Source organism: Heterocephalus glaber, unplaced genomic scaffold, assembly GCF_053883595.1.
Source record: "Heterocephalus glaber isolate CG9 unplaced genomic scaffold, H.glaber_assembly_v1.0 deba00001806, whole genome shotgun sequence".
NCBI lineage: Eukaryota > Metazoa > Chordata > Mammalia > Rodentia > Bathyergidae > Heterocephalus > Heterocephalus glaber.
This window is the reverse complement of record NW_028258481.1, coordinates 1,429,692-1,455,739: the sequence shown is the minus strand read 5'-3', so window position 1 is coordinate 1,455,739 and position 26,048 is coordinate 1,429,692. Positions and strand designations below refer to the sequence as shown.

Sequence of the window (26,048 nt, the reverse complement as noted above, 5' to 3'; positions counted from 1 at the left end):
ATGGTGGCTTCCTAGCCTAGGTGGAAGGCACTGTGGAGGGACTTGATGACTACCATTGTACCCAGTGTGGTAAGAAGAGCTGGGGTCTCATTTATCACCACTGGCCCTTTTGAAATCCTCCCTCATCATAACCCACCCGAAGCTCTTCCCTAGAGCACCCTGATTGCAAGTTGAAGCTTGAGATGGAACCATGGGGAGTTATTGATGGGCCAGGCTATTTGGGAAGGCAGCCTGTTTCGTAGCCAAACCTGCCTTTGAATTACCCCGGGTGACTGTGTCCAAGGAGGCTTGATATGCTCAGCAATGGACACCTGCAGCCTCACTTGGGAGACCTACTGTCTCAAGGAGGTTGAGAATTCTGGTTCACCTTGGCAGTGAGTCAAAAGTCAGCTCTTTCTCTGAATGTCAGGGTTCGTGCTTGAGAGCAGAGGCACGCGGTACTTGGAGTCAGTATATATATTGATCCTTGCCTTAGTTACTTTTCTCATTGCTGAGACAAAATACCCGACACCCAGAGTTAGAAGGGGAAAGGTTTATTTGGCTCACGGTTCGTAGAGGTTTCAGTCCTTAATCAGCTGGCTCCAAGGCAGGGTGGCCTGGCAGAGGGGGAACAGTTCATGGCCAGCAAAAGACAGCAAAAGCAAACAAGCAAGGGAAGTTTAACAGCGTCTTTCTGCCCCTTTCACCCCACCCAGACTACCGGCACTAGGACAGCGTCCAACCAATCAGTGCACTGGTTTAGTAATCACGCGCCCTTAGTCCCAGCATCACAGGCTCTAGATTCAGCCACCTCTGAAAAGAACACCCATGAGCGCATGAGGCTTTGGAGGACGTCTAGACCCAAACCATCACAACCGTCTTGCTCCGGGTGAGTTGTAAAGCCCGAGGGAGCGCTCTGAGTTCTGCCTTTAGGCTAAGGCTCCAGGACAGAGTCCTCTCGCTTCAGAGGCCTGGCTTAGGCTGGCTACAGCATACCCCACACTCAGAATGCCATCCTTTACGAAACTGCCTCCATCAGTGAACCGTGTGCTTCCCATCACCAGCAATGACTGGCCCCTCGGGTCCAGGCAAATGGCATGATTTTGGGCAGTAGGTTGGTCGCACTCGTGTTCTACCTGTTGGTTAGTGGGGAGGAGGGGAACTGGGCTTAGAACTGCACAAAACTGAAGCCTGGTGTCTGGGTTTTCAGTAAAGGTGGCCTGGTGTTCAGTGAGCCTTTCCCCAGTCCTCCACAGATGCCCTCTGGATTCTAACAGGGCCTTGACTTGGTGTGGGTTAGAACTGAAAACTTCTGTCCATGTTATGTCACAGGATTGCTAGACTAAGCGTGCCGCTGCAGCTGTTGCTTTAGGAAGTAGGCCAGCCCTGGTTCTTCTAGGTGACTAGCTGGGTTTCTGGGCACAGATGCTGTGTTAGTACTCTGGTGCTTTTCCCTAATTCTCAGCCACAAAGAGAGAAAAAGGCTTAGTTAGGTTTGTGTTTTTAGTGCCAGAGCCTGCATTAGGGCCCATTTAGGCCCTGAAAGCCCTCCTGAGTGCCCAGTCTATTCTAAGGGTTCAGTTTCTAGTTCCTTAGTTGCCTCATATGAAGGGTTTGGCTACTACTCAAAAATGGGGTGTCCATGTGTAGCAGAAGCCAGCCATTCCCAAGAAAGCCCTCTGCTGCTATGTAGACTCTGGAGGGCCCAGCTGGGAAATTGTCTTTGTTCTCTTTGAGGACAGTTGTCTCTGTTCTGGTGTTAAAATGTGCCCCAAGTAGGTCATTTTTCGTTAAGAAATTTAGGCCCTACATTAGGACACCTTATGTCCCCTCTTTGCTAGGAGACTGAGGGGTTTTAATTAGATAACTCCTTGGTGGGGCTATAAATGAGGAGGTCATCTATGTATCATAATGGGCATCCTTTCTCAACTTTAGGTCTCTAAGGTCTTGAACCAAGGCTCATGTAAACAGATGGGGGCCATCTCTAAACCCCTGAGGCAGGACAGTGCAAGTGTACTGCTGTGGAGCCCAGTTTGGGAATCCTCTCAATCGAGGGCAAATAAATATTGGGAACTTGGGTCCACAGGGATAGAAAAGAAGGCATCCTTGAGATCAAGGACAAAGAACCAGTTGGTATCTCCCTGGATGTGTTCAAGGATGGTGTGTGGTTTGCCACTGGTGTGTGTATGTGTGTGTGGGGGTGAATAGGCACTGCTGCCTCACAGATGATTTTGAGGTCTCGTACCGGGTGGCATGCTCATGAGGCTTCCACTGCTATAAGATAGGTGTGTTGCACAGGGACTGTCACAGCAAGAGCAACACTGTAGCCAATAATTTATCAGTAATGGGCTTTGGCTCCAGCATACCCTCTCTTCTGAGGGATATTGTCTTTTCCGAGGGTGTAGGTTAGGCTTCTTGAGATGAATGATCACCAGTGTGGCCCCGACAGCCCATTCCAGGGTGTCATCATATCACGCTTGGGCATCAACTCCTACAAAAGAACTTGGCCTGACGGGGCCAGGTTGCCTGGGGCCCCGGCAACTAGGGCGTGCATTGCAAGAGGTTTGAGTGACAGGGTGGCTCTCAGTAGGAGGGGCTTATCTCTTCCGATCCCTGGGGCACTGTGGCATTGCCCCGAAGGCAGCTTGCACAGGGAAATCTCCCAACTGACAGTTTGGAGTGGTTACAAAGAAAATGGCTAGTTAACTCCTTCAAGGACCACAACAGCTGAGTAAAGGGCTGATGATAATATGCCCTGATAGGAGCTTAGGGTCAGGTAAGAAGCCCTATATCCAAAAGAAAAGTAACTTGCTCACCCACAATGTCCAGAGTCATGGATGCCCTTCCAAACTGATGGGATGCCCTTGTGCAGGGGCCACCGGGCCTGTCTCCTGTACCACCAGCCACTATCTGGGCATTCTTCTGGCCACCAGCGTGGTGAGCGACCTTATTCACTTTTGGGAATGAGGACAGTCCCTCCTCCACTGCAAAGGTTCTTGCCGGTATCCAGCCAGGATCAGCAAGTCCTCCGTGGCATTTCGGGCCCTCCTCTGCCCAGAGCCCCAGCTGCCTGTACCTAAGCACACAGACTTGCCTCCACCCCCCTCTGGGTCACCTCGGTACCCCTTAGTGCTGCAGGCTTTGTTATGGCCCTGATCCACGACTTTAGCCTTTTCTCCTTACTCACTTCTGTTTGTCCTCCTCTCAGTCACAGTTGTTACAGACCAGGAAAGCAAAATCAACCAGTGGATTCATCCCCATCTGTGGGCCACTTGGAGTTTTTGGAGCTTCTTCCTAATGTCTGGAGCCAAACTGCTAAGAAAATATTGGCTCAGAATTATGCAGCCTTGTCTAGACTTCGGGTCCAAATTAGTATCAGAGGGTCTTTCTGAGCCATTGTTGAAAAACCACCAAATTTTCATCAGAACCCTGATGGTAGTCCTGTCTGTAATAGTTTATGGGCTTGGGGTGCCCTTATGAATACCAGCCAAGGCCTGGACGTGACACCTGCACTTGAGTCCCCCAGCCCCAGTGTTACAGTTCTGCCCGCGCCCATCCTGGGCCACAAGAGCACGTCAGTTAGCCGATTGCTGTCTGGCAAGGTTGCAAAGGCCTTATCATTGGCCTATCTGGTAGTGTTTAGGGTCCTTTCTCTTTCAGCTGTTGTGCAGTGAGAAACCAGGATAAACTGGACATCTCTCCAGGTCAGACTGAAAGCCGTCTTCACGGTATGGAGCCCAACAACAGACTTCTTAGAGTCCTCAGAGATCATGCCCAGTTTCTCTTTGGACCGTAGGATATCTATTCCTGAAAAGGGAGCTGAACTGGGACAGTTCCACCTGTACCAGCCACTTCTCAAAGGGGTCAGGGGCCGGGGATTTAGCTCAGTGGTTTCGCTGCCTGCTGCACAAGCACAAGGACCTGAGTTTGATTCCCAGTACCAAAAAAAAGGGGTATCAGATGGTGGCAGGCTTAGATGCTGAGTTTCCCGAGTCCAGGGTCTTATGGTACATGGACCTAGATCTTGTGTGGGGTGGGCTCAGGAGGTTGGCTTGATCTCCTTGGGGCACTGACGGCGTGGGGTGGGAAAGAGGTAGCACATTGGAGGGAGGGACTGACAAGAGGAGATCCTAAGCAGTATTGGTTCCCAAAGAGGGATCAGCCCTACAGCAGGGTTGGCAAAGATCAGGCTTTTGTTTCAGGGCCACGGAGTCTTGGATGCAGGGCACCTCCGACCGTGTAAGAGGCATCCAAGTGGGGAGTCGGGGGAATGGAAGAGGCATTCCCTGTGATGGGTTTGTGGGCAGGAGGAGTAAGAGTCGGGTCATGGGAGCCTTACAGATCATCCCCTGGGTTGATCCCTGACCTGTGTGGGCCTGAACATCCCTCAGTAGAGAGGAGCTCCAGATATCTCTGGTTGTATGTGGCACTGGTGCCACCCCCTGTGGGCTTGGGTTTCCCCCTTTCCTTCCCCCTTGGGCCACAGCCCATCTCTTGGATGGGTATCGGGGCTGGGGAGCCAGTGCTGGCTGGAAGCCCTTAGCCAGTTATAAAATCACTCAGCATCATGGAACACCTGTGCTGAGGAGGGGTAGTAAAAGCGAGTTCACTGCCGATGCTGAAAGGGAAATTAGTGCTTCTCCCCTGAAAGGCCTCAATGAGAGCCTGATAAATTCATTTCACTCCTGCTGGGTGTGGTGGCTCACACTTGTAATCCCAGCGCTCAGGAGCCTAAGGAAAGAGGATCGTGCCCAGCCTGGGCTACACAGGGAGTTCAAGGCCAGCTACACACACTACATAGCAAGAGCTTGTCTCAAAAAAAGTTTTATTTTGTTCCACCTTTAACTTGAAATAGTTTCCTGTGAAGGTGTCCCTTGGGGACCCTGGCTCTGACAGAGGAGAGCAACTTAACAAATGGTCCTCAGTTACGACTCAGGGCAATGAATTCTGATGTTTTGGCTCCAACTATTCTAAGTAGGGCAGCTGGGCTCCCTCACCTGCAGAGCTGATGTACGTCCAATGGGTGAGGAGCCCAGCAGGCAGCAGCCTAGAAGCTGGAATAGGATGAGTCCCTAAGGAAAGAATCTGAAGTGGGGTGACCATCCGGGCCATTTAAGCAGTTGATGCTGCTGCTGGCCTGGGAGAGGGCGGGATCTGGACCCCGATGCTGCCAGTAGCCTAGGCAGGAGCTAGCTTCAGAACATGAGCTCTTGTACATTCCCCCCAACCCTCCCTAGCTTCTCCCTCCACCCCTGTCCCTTGCAGTCCTGATACCTGGCATCGCACAAGATTATAGAGGACATGAGTTTCCTAAGAGACGACAGTTCCACAGAGAAAGAACCATGAGTTCTGAGGAGGGCCCAGGGGCCATGCCCCGTGGTTGTGGAGAGGGGGCACAGGGAGAATGAGAAAGAGGACTGAAAGAGCAGCTTAGAGGTCTCTTTCGGACCAAAGTGTTTAGGACTTGACGGTGTGTATGTTTTTGGAGATAGCTTCCTCCAGTGTGACCTGGAGACCAGAATTCTCCATGGTGTCTCCATTTTGTCTCCCACACCAGGTGTGTGAGAGAAACTTTGGACACTAGATGGGGCTCTGTCCTCATTTGTGTCTCCCTGGGTGAGCAAACTTTTCAGAGCCCTGGCTAGCCTCAGATGGGGTATGGTGCTGACCTAGAGGAATGCGCAGTGAGGCTGCTGCTCACCCTGGAGGGGCCTCCTGATGCCCCCTCCCGCTTCTGAGTGAATTGCCTCTCGGTCTTACGCACTTTCATACTTAAGCACTCATTTTTCTAGGGGCTCAGGAGACTAGCTGTCAAAAAGGAGTCCCTAAGACGCAGAGGTCTATGAGTTTATGGAAAAGAAGAGGAAGGCCACACAAACAGAACACAGGCCCACATGACGCGTGGGGATGGACACGTGCCCAGTGGCGCCTGGGGAAGCTCTGGCAGGTGACTGGGTTGTCCTCCGTGGGGGTCCTCAAGTGGCGGACGCCCTAACAGCTCAACTGTCTGACCTATGCCTGCCACAAGTGACTAAGGATAAGGAAATGCAAAAGAAAAGACAGAAAAGGAAATAACAGCTCACCAAAGGAGTCTCAACTCTCGGTTGGGCCCCTAAGACATTTCCACGGGTTGTGGGTCTGGGCATGGGTTCCCTGGTCCTTGTGTGGGGTACAAAGATTTGGAAGTAGCTTGTGACGGTAAGGAAATGAGGGCAGAGTGCACTGAGGCCGCGGTAGTCATCGGGTGGACTCAGAGCGGGAGGGCTCGCCCTCAGCCTCACTGCTTCCTGGCTGCCTTGGATGAGCAGCTCCCCTCCGCCATGCCATCTCTGCCTTGGGGCCGGCGACCATGGGCTGAAACCATGAGGCAGAAGGAGCCCCTCTTCCTCGAAGCTGCGGGTGCTGGGTATTTTGTCTCAGCGATGAGAACGTGACCGAGGCTCACAGTGGTGCTGGGCACGGCGATGACGGCGTGTGGGCCACAGCGCACATCCGGCCATGCTGACCGGCACTGCTGAAGCGGGTTTGGGTGGTGCCAAGTGATGCGATGGCCTTCTCCACCAGCTCCTGGCCACGCCAGCCTTCTGGTCTAGGGGTATTGTCACCTCTGTGTCATCAATAGTCACATCTGAGCTCTAGGAATGTACTTCTCAATAGCAGATGACAGCAAAGCGGAAAGACACGCCTCGCTCACGCCAGCCGACTCCTACCAAGACACAGGCCGATGACACTCACAAATGTCACCAGGAAAGGAACGGGGTGAAAGGACAGCTGGAACTCATGGATCAAGCCAGAAGTTTCTGGAACTGAGCAGGAGGGACAGCACATTGCAGCAGCAGGTCACGCAGCAGCAGTCTGGGGACGAAAGCCTCCCCGAGACCCCAACTCACAGGACAACCAGTGGCCCAGCACCTCAGCTAGCAGCGCCTGGGCCTCCCAGGTTTACAGCGCCACCCTGTCCCTGCATTGCTTCTTGTCAGTCACTCCACACCCGTAGGCCCGGGCAGGGGCTTCTGGCTGGCTGAGCTCAGGCCCAGTGCCCGCACCCCATCACCAGGGGCCTAGGAGGCCCCAGCCAAACTTTTTGTTTCTTGGTGAGTGTTGAAGCCACATGTAAGAAGTGGGCTCAGATGCAGGGCAGCCAGAGACCAGTAAATGCTGCTCCTCTCGCCTGGTCACCTGTCCTAGGATGGTCACACAGAGAAAAGCCAAATCCCAGTAACTTCTCACTCTGCTTTTGCTTTCCTGGGATCTAGAAGCGGGACAAGGCTATGCAGCTGGTGAGGACACGCTGCAGGCGGTTGCTGGGCACGTGTCCAGGTTGCCTGTTCAAAATGGAGCCTTTCCCCTCGTGGCATGGGTCTCAGGAACTGGGGGCCTTAGTCAGGCTTACTGAACTGAGTGCCAGGTCGTCAGCAGAAGCTGGTGGCACTGCCGGTGCTGGGGGTCGGGAGCCCAGTCCTGCATATTCTGCAAACTGCTCACCAGCTGAGGAGCCAGGAACTCTGAGCTCCCACCCTGTCCTGCCTCTGCCCTTGGCATGGTTTTGAGCAGATCTTTCCATTTCTGTGACTAAGTTTTCTCACGTGCCCAATGGAGAGAATCATATGGAGTGCAAAGGCCTTTTGTGAGACCCTAATTCATAGTATCTGCAAAGTACTTTCTATTGAGTTAATGGTTTGACCTGAGAAACGGATTAGAAATTATTCAGGAGCAAACAGTGTTTAGAATCTGGCTTTTCCATAGCCAGTAGGTTCCCCTGGCTGTGGACAAGTCTGTCATAAGGGGACGCCCTGGGCTCCATAAAATCCCTGCCGTGGGCAGCCAGTCACGGGCTCGGCTCAGGGAGGCCATTCAGCTCTGGGCCACACCATGTGTGGCTCGGGAGCCAACAGAGCCACTGGTCAGAAATGGAAGCCAGACCTGCAAACTGATTAAAGTTTCCCTCAAGAGGTGAAGAGGCTGATGAACTGCTTTGAAAGCCAGATAAACTGGACTCCTCCCCAGCTGCCCCTCTCCGGGTTAGATGTCTGCTGGACACATCTGAAGGAGTAGGACAGGGCCGGGGATTTAGCTCAGTGGTGCCGCCACCTGCCTCGCAAGCACAAGGTCCCGAGTTTGATTCCCAGTACACACACAACAAAATGATAGAGGACAGAGGGTGGAAGGGAAGAATAAAATATTATGTCAAGCGTCATACTACACACTTCCACTTGCCTTTTCTCTTGGCTCTGAGGGCAGGTGGGTGTTACTGAAAGGGAAAAGTTTTAGATAACTTAATAGACTGAATATTAAGGTAGTTGTAGAAGCAAAATAATGTGTTCTTTTAAGATTTGCTTTTCCCATAACTCCTTGTTTAAGGTGCAGGTTATCTGACTCTTTAAGCAGTAACTTCATTAACCTAACAAAGTTACCGTGCCAGGGTGAATTTACAATGTATATGTGCCTATCTTGTGTCTGTGACTTGTAAATGGGAACTGGAATTGTATTTACACATCAAAGACCACTAGGGATGAGATAATGGCTAAAAAGGATATAAAAAGGGAAACGCTGAACAAAGAGGGTGTGGATACAAACCAGACCTGTTTCTGGTGTTCCTTCCTGCTCATGAGAAGAAATTTTATTATTTTACCCGAATTCTGTGTCTCTGTGTATTTCTTTCCAAGATTTCTGCAACCTTTGGTTCCCTGACTGGGAATCGGGAATGAAATAGCCCTTTTGGGCATCGGCCCGAACCCCACCGGAGGGAGCGGCTCTCTATCTCCTGGAGAGAAAAGGCGCGCCCCTGGGACTAATTTCCTAGGCTCCCCAACAGGACACAGAGACCCGCTCACCGGCGGAGGATCGCCCGAACCCGAGAAGGAGACCACAGAAGGAGGACTGCTGCTCTTGGTGTCTCCTCTGTCTCTTTCCTTTGCCGGGTGAGAAACCCCGGGAAACCCCCTAGTGGTTAACTTCCGGTTTTGCCTTGTGAATTTGTATTCTGTAAGTTTGGGCAAATACAGCGCAGGGGCCTGATCACCCCTTGTGCTTTGCCATTTGGGGAGGTAGCTTCTTTCATTTGTTTTGGTTACGGTTAGGGGTCACCGGGAGGGAATGTGATAACTTCTGTATAAATGTGTGAGTGAAAGAGTTCTGGACAGGAGAGTGTGTGGAACGAGCTGTGGAACAAGACAGGGAGGAAGCGCTTGCGCTTAGAGTCCTCCCCGAGTCATAGAATTTGTGTGTGGCGACAGCCCGCCTTAGCCTGAAGGGACCTCACAATGGCCGAGAAGCCCGCAGCCAGGCAGGTGAGCGAGTGATCCCCACCTTTGTCTGTCTTGGGTCTCCGTACAAGGGCACCCATACACACACCTACACTCTGAGGTGCCGGTCGTGGGGACAGAACCATCTCGTCCTACAGTTTTGGAATGCATGCTTAGGAATTTTAAGAAGGGTTTATTGGAAATTATGGTATTAAGATGAAACCCCCAAACTTAGAGCCTTTTGTGAGGTAGAATGGCCCGAGCTTTGCCCAGCTTGGCCAATAGGGAGATCCCTAGGTGAGGGTCTCGCCTGGTCCGTCTGGCTAACAGTCACCACCCCTGGACGGGAACATCCAGATCAATTTCCCTATGTTGATTTAGGGCTCACATTGTGCCACAGAATGCCTCCTTGGCTTCATATGTGCGGCCCGGAAGTGAAAAGCAACATCCTGGTCCTCCGTCAGAAAGGGGACCATGCTGAAAAGTAACTGGTCCTTTCAGATCTGGGAGAGAATTTAGACTTTCCCCCTCCTTTTGAGTTCCTAAATTCACAGGTTTGGAGGAGGTGGGGACAAAAGCGTGAAAACTGCTTGGCTTCAGAGCACCGTGCTGTGGTCAGACTCAGAGAGGATGGAATAGGGCTTACGCTCAAATTAAAAAAAAATTAGAAAGAGAAAATAAGGAATGGATTAAAAACAGCTAAAAAAGCTCTGAAGGACATAAAACAAAGCCAGAGAAAGTAAAAAATTTTACAAGGGTTACAAATTTTAGCTAATTGGTAAATGTATCTATGTTTCAGTTTGAAAAGTTAGAAATTTTAGTTAATTGATAAATGTATCTGTGTTTCAGTTTGAGTTGACGTTTAATTGGTGTGCTTAAAGTATTTCTTGTACATTGCAAACTCTTCAACTGTAATTATAAGGTTAACTTGCTCTTTTCTGTACTTTGTTGATAAAAAACCCTCAAGGTTACTACCATTCTATTGGCAGCCAACCAAATTTAAAGTGTAACAATCTGAGAACAAAAAAGGGACACTTTAAAATTTTAACAGCTAAAGACAAGTTTGTGATAAAAGGTCTATAGTGAGATAAAAAATATATATTTAAAAGCTGTAAGTAAAAGAGATACAATTTTGACATAAAAATTTTTGTATGTTTGTCTTGTTAAAAAGATAAAAAAATATACAAGGCCAGAAGGCCTAGGTATGTTAAAAGATGCGGGAAAGTGATTTATCAAAAAATATGTATGTTTGTTTGTTGGTTTCAAGTTTGTTATAAAAAGTTTAAATATGTTTACATTGGTTGTCATCAAAGGGTTAAATTCTAAATATGTTACTATAATATGTGTACATTGGTCATCTTCAAAGGGTTTAAGAGCCAACAGGTTACAATATGACCTCCTCCTTTATAGTGAGTTAGAAAAAAGACTGTTGGAAAAAGGTACAAAAATGTCAGACCAAGGTGAGGTGCGGTATTTGGGATTTGACTTAAAAAAAAGACAAAGGAGGCTCGGTCCACAGAAAAGGAAAGTCATTTATTCTCTGCCAAGACCCCTCCAAAATGCTTCAGTTATTTGATTCCATCTTTGCTACCCATTGTCCTAATTGGGAGGACTGTAAAGAACTTTGTAAAACTTTGTTAACCTCTAAAAATGCAGAGAGTTTTAGGAGAAATTAAAAAGATCAATGCTCCTAGAATGCCGGCAGGCACACAAAATCCAGGCGCTTGGCATGAACAGCAATTTCCAGTGAATGAGCAGCCCAATTGGAACCCCAACACCCCAGGAGGCCAGGACAGCTTAAGCAATTATGAGACAGCCCTCCTGGCAGGGATACGAGCCTCCAGTAAACCACCTACAAATATGATTAAAGTACTAGAAACACAGCAGGAGCCCAATGAGAGCCCTGAGAGATTTTATGAGTAGCTCTGTAAAGTTAGCAGAATGTATACACCTTTTGATCCTGCTGTTCCTGATAACCATCAGTTAATCAATATGACTTTGTGACCCAGTCAGCTCAAGATATTAGAAGAAAATTCAAGAACAAGGAACTTGGGAGGGTATGACTATAACAGTTGCTACAATTGGCTAAAAAAGTGTCTGTGAAAACAGAGTCAGTGAGAGAGAAGGAACGGGCGAAGAGGAAAGATGAACGAGATGAGAGACAGCTGAGGGAGTTCCTTGGGGCGACAGGCTTCTGTAGAATTTCGATTCCTGGTTTTGCATAGACCACTAAACCTCTTTATGAAGCTCTAAAGGAAAAAAAATCATTAACTTTGGGCTATAGAAAAAAAAAGGCTTTTAGGCGACTACAACTGACCTTAGCAGCTGCCCCTGCTCTAGGCATGCTGGATGTAAAGCGGCCTTTTGTTCTTTATGTGACTGAGAAGAACCGTGTGTGTTGACCCAAGAAGTAGGCCCATGGAATCAACTGGTGGCATATTTGTCTAAGAATTTAGATCCAGTAGCAAAAGGATGGCCTCCTTGTCTTTGGGCCTTAGCAGCTTCAGTTCTGCCGATCCAAGAAGCAGACAAGCTGACTTTAGGTCAGGAACTAACTGTGCAGGTTCCACACGTGGTCCTAGAACTGCTGAACACAAGGGAGCATCGTTGGCTCTCAAATAATCAGGTTACTCAGTACCAAGCCCTTCTCTGTGAGAACCCCCGCTTACGGTTTATTCCTATAAAATCTTTAAATCCTGCTACCCTCTTGCCCATGGTGACAGGCCCTCCCAACCATGACTGCTTGAGTGTCACCCATGAGCTCTTTTCCAGCCTCCCTGACCTACAGATGACACCCTTGTCCGATGCTGACCTCGTTCTGCTCACGGATGGCAGCAGCTTCATGGAAGATGGGGTTCATCATGCTGGATATGCGGTAACCACAAAGGATGAGGTGGTCCTAGCCAGGGCCCCTTCCTTAGTTGGCACAGTGTGATAAGGTCTGGGCACTCATACAGGCACGCCGATGGGCAAAGGGTAAAAAGGTAAAATATATACGGACTTTCGCTACGCATTTGCTACATTACACATCATTGGCATGATTTGCCGAGAGCAAGGTCTTCTCATGGCAGAAGGGAAGCTAATTAAAAATAAACAGGAAATTATACAGATGCTAGAGGCAGTGTGGGAACCTAGCAAAGTCACAGTAATACATTGTTCAGGACATCAGAAAGGCAAAGACTTCATTGCACAAGGTAACAACAAAGCTGATGCTGAAAGCCGAGAAAGACACCGCACTCAAAGCCCTCCCCTCACCACTCCGGAGGCTGGTGAGGCAACGCACGGCTGAAGGATGGGAGCCCCAACAAGGCCGACATGGGTTATTGTGTTGTGCGATCACCACTGCCTTAAGCTTCCTTGTTTTTGAATTATGGGTGTTTAGGCCTAGTTATGAAAAGTTTGATGAACACTATGTGACTTTTAAAATGGTAAAATGGGAACCGGAAGGCTATCCGTTTACAATAGTCTTTGATAAAAACATTACGGGGGACCTGGGGTAGCTTCTGACTGTGGGGGGCTATTCTAATGAAAAATTATATTGCAAAGAGAAAACCCAAGTTTGGATCAATGGCTCCCTTGTTGGACGAGCCACTGGTAACTGTAACAATTGTAAACAAGGTCAGTGTAATCCTATATCTATGTATATGCCAGCCCCATGGGATCTTATTTGGCTACAAGGAGTAATATATTTCATTAGGACAAGAAATTTAAAAAGATCTTGAGGAAATTCGAGACGCACTTCAGGCTTTAGAAACCCAACTAGATTCACTGGCCAATGTCATTACAGAATAGGTATGCTCTCGATTTGCTCACAGCCCAGAAAGAAGGGACTTGCTTACTTCTTGGTGAAAAGAGTTGTTAATATGCTAATAAATCTGGTGTAGTACAAGAATCACTAGGCAAACTACAAGATCAGATCAAGGCTCTCGGGAAATGTGGTACAGGAGAGCTGTCCTATGGGATTAATTTTACTTGGGCAGGATGAAAAAAAACTTGGATAGGACCTCTTCTGAGTCCCCTTCTTGTTATAATATTACTATTAATATTTGGTCCTTGTGTCATCCAATGGATTTCAAAATTTATACAGTAGCACAATGCTGCAGCTCAAGACTACCAAATACTAGTGTTAAAAATGTAGATAAACTGGATAGAACTTGTAATGGATAGACGAATTATCCAGAAGTAAACAGAGGGAGGAATGGTAGGGAAAAGTTTTAGATAACTTAATAGATTGAATATTAAGGTAGTTGTAGAAGCAAAATAAGTAATGTGTTCTTTTAAGATTTGCTTTTCCCATAACTCCTTGTTTAATGTGCGGGTTATCTGACTCTAACCTGTAACTTCATTAACCTAACAAAGTTACCATGCCAGGGTGAATTTACAATGTATATGGCCTATCTTGTGTCTGTGACTTGTAAATAGGAACTGGAATTATATTTATACATCAAAGACCACTAGGGATGAGATAATGGCTAAAAAGGATGTAAAAAGAGAAACACTGAACAAAGGGCAGCAGATACTAACCAGATCTGTTTCTGGCGTTCTTGCCTGCTCACGAGAAGAAATTTTATTATTTTACCCGAATTCTGTGTCTTCATGTATTTCTTTCCGAGATTTCTGGAACATTACCAGCTCCATTTTACAGGTGAAGACACCAAGGCCGAGCGAGCAGGTAATTCTAACGGTGCAAAGGCACAGGGGCAGCTAGTGCGTGGGGGGCTGTGTCCTGGGCAGGTGCAAGCTCCCGCCCAGGCCCGCCCGCCCCTGCGTCCCGGTAGCTGCTGCCACACAGACACAGGGTGGCACAGGCACCCCAGACTCAGCTGTTGCCTGTCTCAGTATCCTGAGCCACCAAGCAGACGAAATAGCAAAGACGTCGCGGATGAGGAGAAAGAGGTGTTTGGGACAGAAGTCGGCACTCTGGCCGGTCTTGGGTTGCGGGGAGAAGTTGTGTCGGGGAAGGAGGGGCTCTCTGAAGTTTTCACGTTGCCCGTTTTGGAGCCATTTGCAGCTGGGACCCCAGGAAACACCCGAGTTTCCTCCTGAATTGTTCCCATAGGAGGGAGTGGTGGGCTTTCGACTCTAACCCACACTCAGAAGGGATCCACAGGAGAGGGGACCCAGCCTCGCAGGAGGTAGCGACCCCCCAAAAATGTGATCCTATAGATGATTCTGTGTAAGCCTAAAAGGACTGGAGTTCCCGGAAACAGGGCACGGACCTAGGAGCTGGACCCTGCTTCTCACCGCACTCGCCTATCCCTGCACACCACCGTGGCTTCCACTCCTGCTGCGGCCTGCCCATCCGGATTCACTCCACCCACGTGTCCTTGGCACCCTGGCCTACGCAGCCAGGGGTGAGCAAAAGGGCATGAGGGGCAATTCCTGCTCACTGGAGATCATAATCGAGAGGGCAGGGAAGAACACTGACATTAATTCCAAAAACTGCTGTGAGGAGTCAGGAAAACACAGCAGAGGAGTGTTTCACCCTGCCCGGCTACAGTGCCTCACGCCTCAAACCACAGGGCCTTGGCTCTAGCAGCGGCCTCTGTGCCCCCTGGTCTGTCTCCTCCACCCCGGGTTTCCAGACTCTGCCGCCTCCCCTGATGGCCCCTACTTTCTCTCCTTTGAATCCCATGGTTCTTGGCCGGGAGCTCTTTTATGATGCCTCCTATTTCCCTTTCAGTTATCTCCACATTTGCCTTAAAGCCCACATAGGGCTGGATCGCACATACGGGCAGGAATATATCCAGTTCCTAGTAGGTGTTCAATTGATATCTGTGGGGTTCAGTGAAATCCTACTAAAATCTTATCAAATAAAAATAACGAGGAGATGCAATTATATTTACTGGCATTGGGAGATTTCTAGAGTGGAGTACGATTGACTTTCAAAGGCACGCTGTAAATCAGAATGTGCAGGATGACTTTGTTCCTGTCACTGCAGAGGTACCTTGTCCCAGTCGGGTTCCGACAGGAGGCAGGGTCCATCAGAACAGTCCCTCTAAAAGAGCTTCAGTGGGGGCACGGTGAGCGAAAGGGACAGTGACGCCAGCCTAGCCAGGTGGGAAGTGTGAGACCCTGTGCCATGAAAAACGAGCGAGGAGAGAGAGCAGCCCTGAGCGCGCAGGATTCTTCGCCGTGCTCCCTTCGGAGGCGAGCCCGCCACCGCCCACTGTCCTCCTTCCCTCTCTTTGCTCTTGTGGGTGATGCACTTTTTAACTTCATTTATTTCAGTGGAATTCGAAAGGGAAAGTGACTCATTTGTGTGACTGAAGTCAGAGATTGACTACAGGAGTGGGAGTGGCAGGGGAGGAGCGCGTTCCTCCGCAGGGCAGGCAGGGCCCTCGATGCCTCCGCTGAGGAGGGCACTTTTCCGTGAGGAGCGAGTTCCCCGCAGCGAATCTGAGGCCGTTTTAGAAGGTGCCAGCTGGCTTGTAAAGGGCCAGAGTGGAGCGCGCCAGAGCCAAGTCCTTAGGGTCTCTGGGGAAATAGTTTGTCCTCTCTGTTGAGCAGCGCGGAGGTTTCCTCCCACAGGCTGCCAAACCTTTCTGAACGTCTTTTGGCATTTTTCAGTGCTGCGGACTGACACAGTATAATTTGCTTATTTAAAAAGAGCATGGAGCAAACAGATGTGACTTTGCTCCTCGTCTGAGGCTGCCCATATCTTTCTCTTTCTTTCTTTCTCTTTCTGTCTTTCTTTTTCTTTCTTTCTTTCTTTCTTTCTTTCTTTCTTTCTTTCTTTCTTTCTTTCTTTCTTTCTTTCTTTCTTTCTTTCTCTCTTTCTCTCTCTCTCTCTCTCTCCCTCTCTTTCTTTCTCTCTCTCTCCCTCTCTCTCTCTCTCCCTCTCTCTCTCTCCCGCTCTCTCTCTCTCTTTCGTCCCAGTTAATTACTTGCATCTGAAGCACTTACCTCTTTTCTGGGTTTATGCTGCAATGCCCTGTGACGACCCGAGCTCTTTGATCGTCGATTTCTGTTTATTCCTTTTATTCTGAGTAACTTCACTGAGCAGGTGGTTGCTTGTGGGTTAAGCCCCATGTTGGGTGCGAATTGCCAGAGACTCTACACCAAGTCTCTAGTCCCCAGCTGCCCAGTGTGCAACGCAAGGTTGAAGAAAAACTTAAGACAAAAGAAAGTGTGAACTGGGATGGCCCATGCTCCTTTGGCAAAAGGTCCTGGCCCATCTCTTCCACCGAACTTTATCATTCAGTCAGGGTAAAGGTGAAGTCCGTGTGGAGATGTGCAGTATGTGACATCTCCGTGGAAACCAATGCAGGTGAGGCTTTAAAGAGAAGTCAAAGCATTTTCAAATCGGAAGATAGACAAAATACATGGTTGAGATTAGAGCACTGTCCTTCAAGCTCTTCAGGCGCTGATTGCGGGAGTGGAGTTTGGGTGTGAGTCCTCCAACCTCGCTGCAGAAGTCATCTTGTATCAGCCCCACAGGCTCACAGGCCAGCACTCTGGTCTTGGCCGTGGCCGTCAGCGGGAGGTCATGCTGACCTACGTGCTACTGCGGTGCTCGGGAGCTGCTTCTGTGAGTCATGGAGCTTCAGTCAGACTCGCTTCTTAGGGTGTGCTAGTCGAGAGATTTGACTCTGCAGCCTGCGCTGCTTACAGCATGTTCTGGGCATAATCCGTGTCGTCAGGCGTGCTGTAGGTTGGCGTGACATTTCTAGAGTCTTTGCCTCGGTGCTTCTTTGCTGAATTTCAGGTCCTAACTCACAGATCCTTTTACACCTATTTGCATGGTTAGTATACAAAATAAAACTGCATATGTAGCTACACTATGGAGACGAAGAAAGTGTGTGCATTGTTACTGGAAACATAAAATGTAGCAGCTGCTAAGGAAAGCAGCAAGGATGTCACTTAAAAATGAGAAATAGAAGCCGAGTGTGGTGGTGCACAGGCCTACGAGGGCACTTGCACGCCTGCCCTGGGCTGTGTGGTGCTGATGACATCTCAGGTCACCCTGTGTTCACGGCCGGGGGCAGGCCGCAGCTGACTTCCAGTGCTCACTACTGGGTTCAGGCTCAACCCAGCCCTTTCCCACCGTGGCGTCCTCAGCGGGCCTCACCTCACAGGATCTTTTGCTCACTGCAAACTGAAGGTGACAATACGAATGTCTATCTACATATTTAAGAGATTAATTCAAGAAGAGTACTGACACAGTGTCTAACAGTAAATATCAATTGTGAAAGTTTAGACAAGGAGGGAAGCAGTCAGGTAAAAGCAATCACCTTGATCCCAAAGTAAACCATCACAAGGGCTTAGTGACTCTGTCAGGATAGAATTTACTTAGGCTAAATGTTAATAAACGCGCTTTAAAAAATGGCTCAATTTCTACACACATCACTAGTTCTTATTTGCCTAACTTATTACTTACGCTTAGTTATAAGGACACGTTATTGTCATTTGAATACCATTGGATTGAATGGCAAAACCACCGTGTCACTGTTCTTAAGGCAGTCTCAGGTGGTGGTGTTTGTTGGTCTTCCTGGTGGTCAGATGCTGTGACTGCTTATCTTGAATGTTCTTCAGCTTGTGGCAATGGGCGTGAGTTTCTAAGTACATACCCCTGCCTCTAAATCTCCTTTTGCTATTTGTTTCTCCATATAGAAACCCCAAGCTTGATGGATTTGTGGTAAAACTAAAGTAAAGATTATTCCAAGGTAAACAGTTGTCTAGTTTGGTGTACAGAGAAAACCAGCCCTGCTTTCTATGGTCCCAGGCAGGCCCCGGCGGAGGACATCACCATTTGCCTATCCCCGTCTTCCTCAAGTTCAGTATGGCAAAGTGACAAGGGCCAATCACTGACAGTGGAGATTTGGGGTCTAGATATAACTTTTCTTCTCTGTGTTATATGGACTAGATGAGCTTGGAAGAGCCATTTACATTTCCTACATCTAAACAAAGGGAGACAAGAGTTTCCTTTTATGAATGTTGTAGGGGGAAATAAAAACGTGGCTATCAACATGCTGAGTGCTATGCCATGTTCAGATGATCCCTTTAAACTGAGGCATCCAGTCCATCTCATTTCCCTCCATATCAGCATGGTTACTTCCTCTCCAGCTTTGTCCTTCAGCCCTTATTCCCTTCACCTTCATGAAAATACTAATAAAACCATATCTTTCCTCTCCATTTTGTTGTCCACCAGGGCCAACCCTTAGTAGAGTCTCAGCTTCTGTCTTGCGTTTCATCATCCTGTTACCCTACATTTCCAGCACCCGCTCAACGAGGAAAGAATCTGAGGACACAGCTGTTAGCATTTGTCAAGAGAGAAACACTGCTCGTGTTCTGGGCTAGGGGTCTTCTCCAGGATCTTGATGTCCTAAAGGAAGTATTGAGCAAAGCACCCAAGAGTAGCAGCAGGATCCGTGACTTATTTGACAGAGAACAGACAAAGTACACTCCACAGAGTGAGACCGCACTGGCTAGGAGAGCTCCTGATATGGAAGGGGCTTGGTGCTGAGGGTTCAAGTCTCAGCGTTTGGTGTGGGTTTCAGGTTCACTGGGTTGAGGAACTGTCATGGGAGCCAAAGCCATGAGGAAGGGGCTCAAATCTGCACACTCAGCACCACAGTGATTAGGTTCAGGTCAGCCAAGGGTTGCAGAAAGCCACTGGGTGGGTGCCTAGGACTTTCTGGGTACAAGCTATGTTACCTGGTTGCTTCTTCCCTGGTCCTGGTCTAACATTTAGCACAGACAGCATATCTAGTCCCAGAAAATGGGCTCCAAGGCAGAGCCTCCCTTTTTTCTTCAACCATTTCATTGGCCAAGTTGGATTATAATTCTTCTTCTTTAGTTTTAGTTTTATAAACATAAATAGACTGCTCACATAGAGTTCTCCCTGGGTACAACCAGTTAGCCCTTTTTATTTCTATGTGAATCAAAATAGATCTCTTGCAATGCTCTTGTCATTTTACATTAGGCAGAGTCCTAAGATATAGAGGGAAACAGCTGGAGAGGAGTTGGGGTCTTAGCAAAGCCAGAAGGAGGGTTAGCGACCTCAGCTTAGGGTTAGGAGGCGAGGATTTACAAAGGCATCTTGGGAGCTCTTTTGCGGGTGGGAGCTCCTCTGACGAGGTCACGAGGGCCTGACTGGAAAGGGGGTCTGGAGCCTTTCCCTGATTGTGTCAGGAGATGTCCAGGTGTGGCACAGGGTTACAGTTTAATTCCGTGGTGATGCATGAAACGTGTGCAGAAAGAGAATTGACTAGGCCTTGGGGCCTTTCTGGAGGTATTGCTGCAGAACAGAGAGCCGTAAGTTGAGCCATAAGGCCTCCCTCCGAGAGACTCGTTTCCTCCCAGAGGTCTCTGTTCAAGTAAGTGGCACTGGACCTTTTACTCCTCAGAACTCCCCAAAGCCTGTGGCCCGCTGTGATTCCTGAAAGAGCAGGATGGAGTCACCTACTGGTTTCACCCGTCCAGTTGAGAAACAGCATTCCTCCCGTTTATCCCAATGATAAATTATTTTGTTAATTTTTCTTGTAGTTTTCCAGGATTTATGGCCCTGTCTAAGACCATATGCTCCATAGTGAACACCTTGAATGCAGAATGCTAAGAAATTTTTTTTTTTAGTACCAGGGATCGAACTCAGGACCTTGTGCATTCGAGGCAGGCAGCACACCACTGAGCTAAACCCCCGGCCCCAGAATGCTAAACAATTTAGACAGTGGCTTTTACCCCAAAGACATGATATAAGAGATCAAAAAAGAAAGGCACTTCAGAAAGGCATCAGGGTGAGGGCTGATCCCCAGGGCAGCTTGCCTGTTAGCGGATATGCCCTGTGTCAGAGCTGGGCCTCGGAGGTGGACCGTGTCTGAACTGCCTCAGAACTGGAGGACCAAAGGGGAGGGTAACTGAGAGAAAACGAGGGCCCCACTGTAGAAACACAAACTTAAAAATCTGCATACTTCCCTACATTGAAACTGGCAACCCAGGAAAGGGGAGAAGGGACAAGGCAAGACAGAACTTCGTTGAAGGTGGAAAATAAAAGCAGTAGGTTCAGGCCCCCAGTCTAGGTCTTCAACCTGCCTGAACTAGTTCCAACCAATGAGTCACGGGTAGGCAGGGAAAAGCCTTGTTCAGCACTAGGTCACACACACGGCAAGATGAGGGCAGAAGTGTGGAAGTTGCACTGTGCTGGGTAGAGCCGACAAAGGTCTGTCACAGAGTGGGCAACGCCTCACAGCCTTCTTCAAGGGGCAGACGCCCTAATGGCTCTTCCCTGTCCAGCCCATGCCTGTAATGAGTGACCAAAGACACAAGGGCCAAATAAATGGGAAGAAAAGAGAAAAATATGAAGAAATGTTTCCCCCAAAGGGGCCATACTTCCTGGCTGGGTTTGCCAAGTAGATATTACCAGGTTGGGGGTCTTGTGCGGGCTCTCGATATCCTAAACAAAAAATAAGGACCCGTAAGGGTAGCAGCAGGATCAATGATTTATTTGAAAGAGAAAAGATGAAATCCACTCCAAAGTAAGAGCAGGCAAGTAAGAAAAGCTCAGGACACCGAGGGGGCTCGGTTGAGGGTTGGGGGCTGGGGGTGCTCAGTGGGATGGAGAGCTTGGTCTGGGGTGTGACGGCTGCTAACGAATGCCTTGACCTGGCCCCTCCAGCCGGCCGTGGAAGTTTCGAACTTCCACGGTGTCCACACCCGAGGGTGGGGGAAGCCGAGTCCAAGTAGTCAGTGACACGGTAACCGGGGCTGAGGGGCCAGGGCTTGGGGGAGACGGCTGAGCGCACGTTAGGAGACGGCTGTGTATGTGCTGTTACCTGGTTCCCTTTTTCCGCTGTGTTTAGACCTGGCTTCCTGGTGCTGGACTAACATTTAGCTCAGAAAGTGGCTCTAGTCCCAGTTTTTCTCACTCTTTTTTTCCCCCAGAACTGGGGATCAGACTCAGGACAGCAAGCCTGAGCGACATCCCCGGCCCCCTCGTTTTTCTAATTACTGAAGGATGGTTTCCAACAGTGTCAGGAGTGACCCGGAAAGTGACAAGCCTTTTGTTTGGGACTGGTTATGATACCCATGACCTTGGCGCGGAGCTATACCCCGTCCTTCTTTCATCCTTCGCCTTGAGACAAGGCCTTGCTGGTTCTCTAAGTTGCCCGGATTGGGTTCAGCTTGTGATCCCCTGACTTAGGCTTCACAGTGCTGCAAGTCCTGGTTTCTGATTCCACGTCCCCTGAGGGCATCTGTGTCCTTCCATAGTGGCATCTAAATCAGAACTTCTTTCAACCGGTGGCAGAGACTAAAGGGATTATATCTACTTGTGCACACTCCCTATGAATCAGAACTTCAAGCAGAGGACTTAGTGATTCAACTTTGCAGTCACCAAAACATCCAACATTATGCTTATTTGTGGCAGGTGTTCATTTGTTAATTTGTTAAACAGGTTAATATCACTCGGTCCACTTCAGTCTCTTTCTCTGGAAACAGTACAATAGCTTTTGGATTAATTTGGCTTCTTAGTTACATTATGTAAACTAAAGACATTGAGCTGTCTCAAGGTTATGAATATTGTGGCCTTGTTGGCCCTGACAGTTCTGTCTGTAAGTTAAAGGTAAAATTGTGGACTACAAATCATTTTATTTTGGCATCTTTCTTTTTTTTTTTGTTACCAGGGATCAAACTCGGGACCTTGTGCTTGCGAGACAGGCACTGGAACCACTGAGCTAAATCCCCAGCCCATTGGCATCTCTGTTATCAGGATACCACCCAACAAAGTGATCACTGTCCAGGATTTGAGGAAGATGAATATAGTGTCAAAGGTCATGGTTACACAGAATTCACCAAGCACAATGTGGACAGAATGCTTAGCAATACAGTGTGATATACTATATAACCCTGAGAAATTCCTGTGAGTCTTCATGGTGGAAGGCACAGTGAGGCCTCTGTTGGAGATACACATGTGGTGAAGGAGTCTTAGTTCACAGGAGTCAAGAGTCTACAGAGTTCACACATGGCCACCGCACCCGACACAGCAGTTGTAAACCAAGGCTATAGGACAAACTTGCCTGCCTTGTCCACTGCTGTGCATTTGACCTTGGAATAAAATGAGCTAAATCCCCGGCCCAAATCATTCCTTTTTAATACCTTCAGCTTGAGTCAGGAGAAATACTGATAAAAATGAAGGAGTCGGAAAGGCCATTGTATAAGACGTCACCTCAAGTGAAGGGGATGGAGGAGATCACAGAGGTATCCTATGCGTCAGCAGCTGAGAAGAGGGAGACAATGCACTCAGAGGCAGTGATGCTACCTCAGCCTCAAGTTACTACCCCATCATCGGGACCCTAAATAGGAAGGAACTACGACGACTTAAACATGTTAATGAGAAATGACAGAAAACTTTCAAAGAGATCCAAAGGAGATGCCGATGCTAATGTAGTCAGAGGGGTGTTTATTAAGAATGACGATGTTTGGTATGTTTAGACACATAAATGATCAGAGAGAAATATAGCCAAAATAAAAATTAAATCACCATCTCAATAGGTACAGCCAAAGCCTCCTGTCTCCTGCTCAGCTGTGCACACATCAGGATGTCTGGTATTACTCTTCTCATAGGATACGGAAAATATATTGACTTCTACTTTGTTCAAATGACTATGTATGATCTGATATTTTAATTTTCTGCTTTTAAAACTGTGAATTAGGAATATCTTTATAAACATTTAATTAATTAAAAGTTAATGGTAAAGCCGGGGATTCAGCTCAGTGGTTTTGTGGCCTGCTGCGCAAGTGCAAGGACCTGAGTCCGATCCTCGGTACCTGCTCCCCAAAAAAGAATAACTCAGTGGTACAACTCAACAAGTAGGTTTATTTTCTCTATATAGCTTATTGTATCAAATTTATGTATTACCTTATAATAGTAAATGTTCTAAAAAGAATACTTAAGTTATTTAAATTCTACTACTTCTTCCTCACCTCCCAAGATATAATAGAATAATGTAATCTTATACCAACCTTCTGTGAGAATTTTGCCTCATTAAACACTGCACCTTATTTTATTAAGTTATTTTGTTGGAATCCAGTTCTATATTTTGGGAAAGTAACAGTATTTTCTTTTTAATTAATAAGAATTTACATTTAAAAAAATCTAAAATCCTCAAAATGTTTATATTTGCCTGTTACTTGTTGTATCATTATCTGTTTATTGAATTTATTCAATACATCAATCTGTAAATCTAAGTGGAAAGAAAAATTAAGCAATTAAAGATGAGAAGAAGAAAAAGAAAGTGAAGTAAATTATTCTACTAAGGAGTGAAAGGAAGTTAATAGAATTGGATAAAGATAACAAAAAAGAACATGAAAAAATAAAAAAGAAGAGTAAAAATTAAAAAACAAACTGATAAAGAGAAAAGAAACCGGAAAAAAGAAAAAGGGGAAAACCTCAAACACCCAAACTCCAATGGAAAAAAGAAATGAATGCAAAAAATTCTTGTATATTTGCCTGAGTGGTTTCTTTCCAGGATCTGCAGTTTTAGAATCCAGCAGGCCATAATTGTCTCCTCCTAACTTTACAGTCTGTGGGTTTGTGAGATGCCCCATGCTCCAGAGGCCCCTCTGTCTAGTTGAGCCCAGGCTATGGCAACTGTCTGAGCTGAGGTGTGTCCTTGCTCACACTGGTAGGTGGGGAAAGCAATCAGACCTCTGATGTGTGCTGGATGTAGGCAGCAGGGAGAGAGTCCAGCAGCCCATTTGACTTAGTGTCAGCACTTTCAGACCCAGCCACTTCTGAGAGCTACGTATGCCACGTCTGGCTTCTCACCATGGAGGGTAAGGCCCTGTGTCCATCCCCACCTGAGCTTAAACAACTCAAGGGCTCTATGTCTAACCTGCTCCTTGTCCATGACTATCTCCCATAACTCTCTTACCCAGTCACTGTGAGAGTGTAACACTGGGAACCCTGAAGTGAAATTGGTTTGTAGTTTTTCTGTGGCTCAGTCTCAAGTAATCAACCCCTTCTTGAAATGATCCCTGATTGAACACTCTCTGGCAACATGCTGGGTGGTAGATTTCTTCTCAAATTCCAGCCTGCAATGCCAAAGGAATAATTTTCAGAGTAAAAGCCTACACTGTTGTTATTACGGTTTACAATAGCTGAGGCCATTACTCTGGACTAGCACTGCTGGCCAAGCCCACTCTTTCTCTGTGGACCTCCCAACCTTGGGAGCTTACCTTGTGTCTGTAGAGATAGGTTCCTCTCCCCAGGAGCCAGAGTGAGCTCTCCCGTTTGCTTCATTCTTTCCTCTGCATTGTGCTCCATTAGTCCAGCTTCTCTGCAGTTTCTACTGTTCAGTTTCTTTCCAATTCCTGGAGATCTAACGCTTTTCTTTTTCTCTTTTCCAAGTTGTTATTTTCTGTGTGTCTGGATTCAAGGTCCCAGAGAGTCTGTATTTTGCTGCTGATCATTACTCTGTCATTTTGATCTCAAGTATTATTTTGTGTTACCCATAATTCTTTCCGCATCAACTGGTATCTGGTTTCTTATTTATACTAAAATCCGTTTGTCAGTGGGTCATAAATCACTGTCATTTTGGTCTGTGACTCAGAGGAATTCAGAGAATGGATGATAGTGTAACCTTGTGACTCGTTCCTTTACATCTACTCATTCATGTGGTTTTTATTTTTTTTAATTTTTTGGTACTGAGGATTGAACTCAGGACCTTGCGTTTTCGAGGCAGGCAGCGGAACCACTGAGCTAAATCCTGGCCCATCTACTCATTCATGTAACAAGTATCTTCAAAGCTTTCATCTAGGAAGATGAAAAACTCCATAAATTGTCTTGATTTAGCAATAAATGATATATAAAAATGAGGAAGTGCCCATTTAGCTCATAAAAATGCATTAACATTTAGCTTGATATATTTGATAAGTTTCAAAAATTTCACTACACAGGATTGATTAAAATATATGGTGAGTGCTTGAATTTTAAAATAATTTATTACAGCACCAGGGATTTAGCTCAGTGGTTCTGCCGCCTGCCTCCCAAGTGCAAGGACCTGAGTTTGATCCCCGGTACCAAAATAATAATAATAATAATAATAATAATAATAATAATAATAATAATTTATGATAGCAGAAAACATACTGCCATTAATTCTCCTTACAATACTTCTCCTCACCATGAACACATCCCATCATTCTTCCTACATTCTGAAGCAATGGTGGAAGTCCTCTTTTATGTTTTTGTAAGGTGTGATTCAAAAGACAGTGAATGTTGCTGGTGAGTGCCATCCGACGAAACGCTGGGCCCGTGAAAGCATTCCAATATGTCCTAATCCACCTACACACCCATCTGGCATGTGGCATTACACATGTTCTGGCTCTTCTCCAAAGTCAAAATATCATGGAGGATAAATGTATGTGATAAACGGAGAAAAAGAAAAAGAAGAGAAAATAGAAGGAAGAAAGTAAAACAATTACACACATATCAAAACTCCACATGGAAGTCTGCTCGCTCCTACTTGTGCTACAGTCAGAATCTGAACCCTGTGCTAGTCAGCCATGATGGAACTCTGGTCTCTCCACTCCTGGTCCCTCTCTCTGATGCCTCTGAGTACATCCTCACCTTCTCATCCATCTGCATTTATCACTATACATCCTACCTCTTCCCTCAGACCTCTCAAGGGACAAAGGGACAGAGGGCACTTCCCACTGAGAAAGCAAAGCACGACGTGTACATAAACCACTGTGTATGTGTGTGTGGAGGGGGAGATTCTGTCTTGTTTGGCGTGTACTCAGTGTGGAGGCTGCAGCTTCTCCTTTTCTGACCCAGTTTCATACAGGCCAGGCCAGTACGTGTCTCTTAAGGATCACATGCTCAGA

At 47.4% G+C, this 26,048-nt stretch overlaps 1 long non-coding RNA gene across 3 annotated transcripts in view; it reads left to right on the top strand.

Annotated features, from left to right (window-relative positions):
* Window positions 1-24,925, top strand: part of LOC110347398 (uncharacterized) — a 32,327-nt gene extending 7,402 nt beyond the window's left edge. The window contains exon 3 of one of the 3 annotated variants that reach the window (XR_015448318.1): window positions 21,845-24,925. This is a non-coding gene — a long non-coding RNA (uncharacterized LOC110347398). The other 2 variants (XR_015448319.1, XR_015448320.1) reach the window with 2 other exon arrangements.
* The last annotated feature ends 1,123 nt before the right edge of the window (window positions 24,926-26,048 follow it).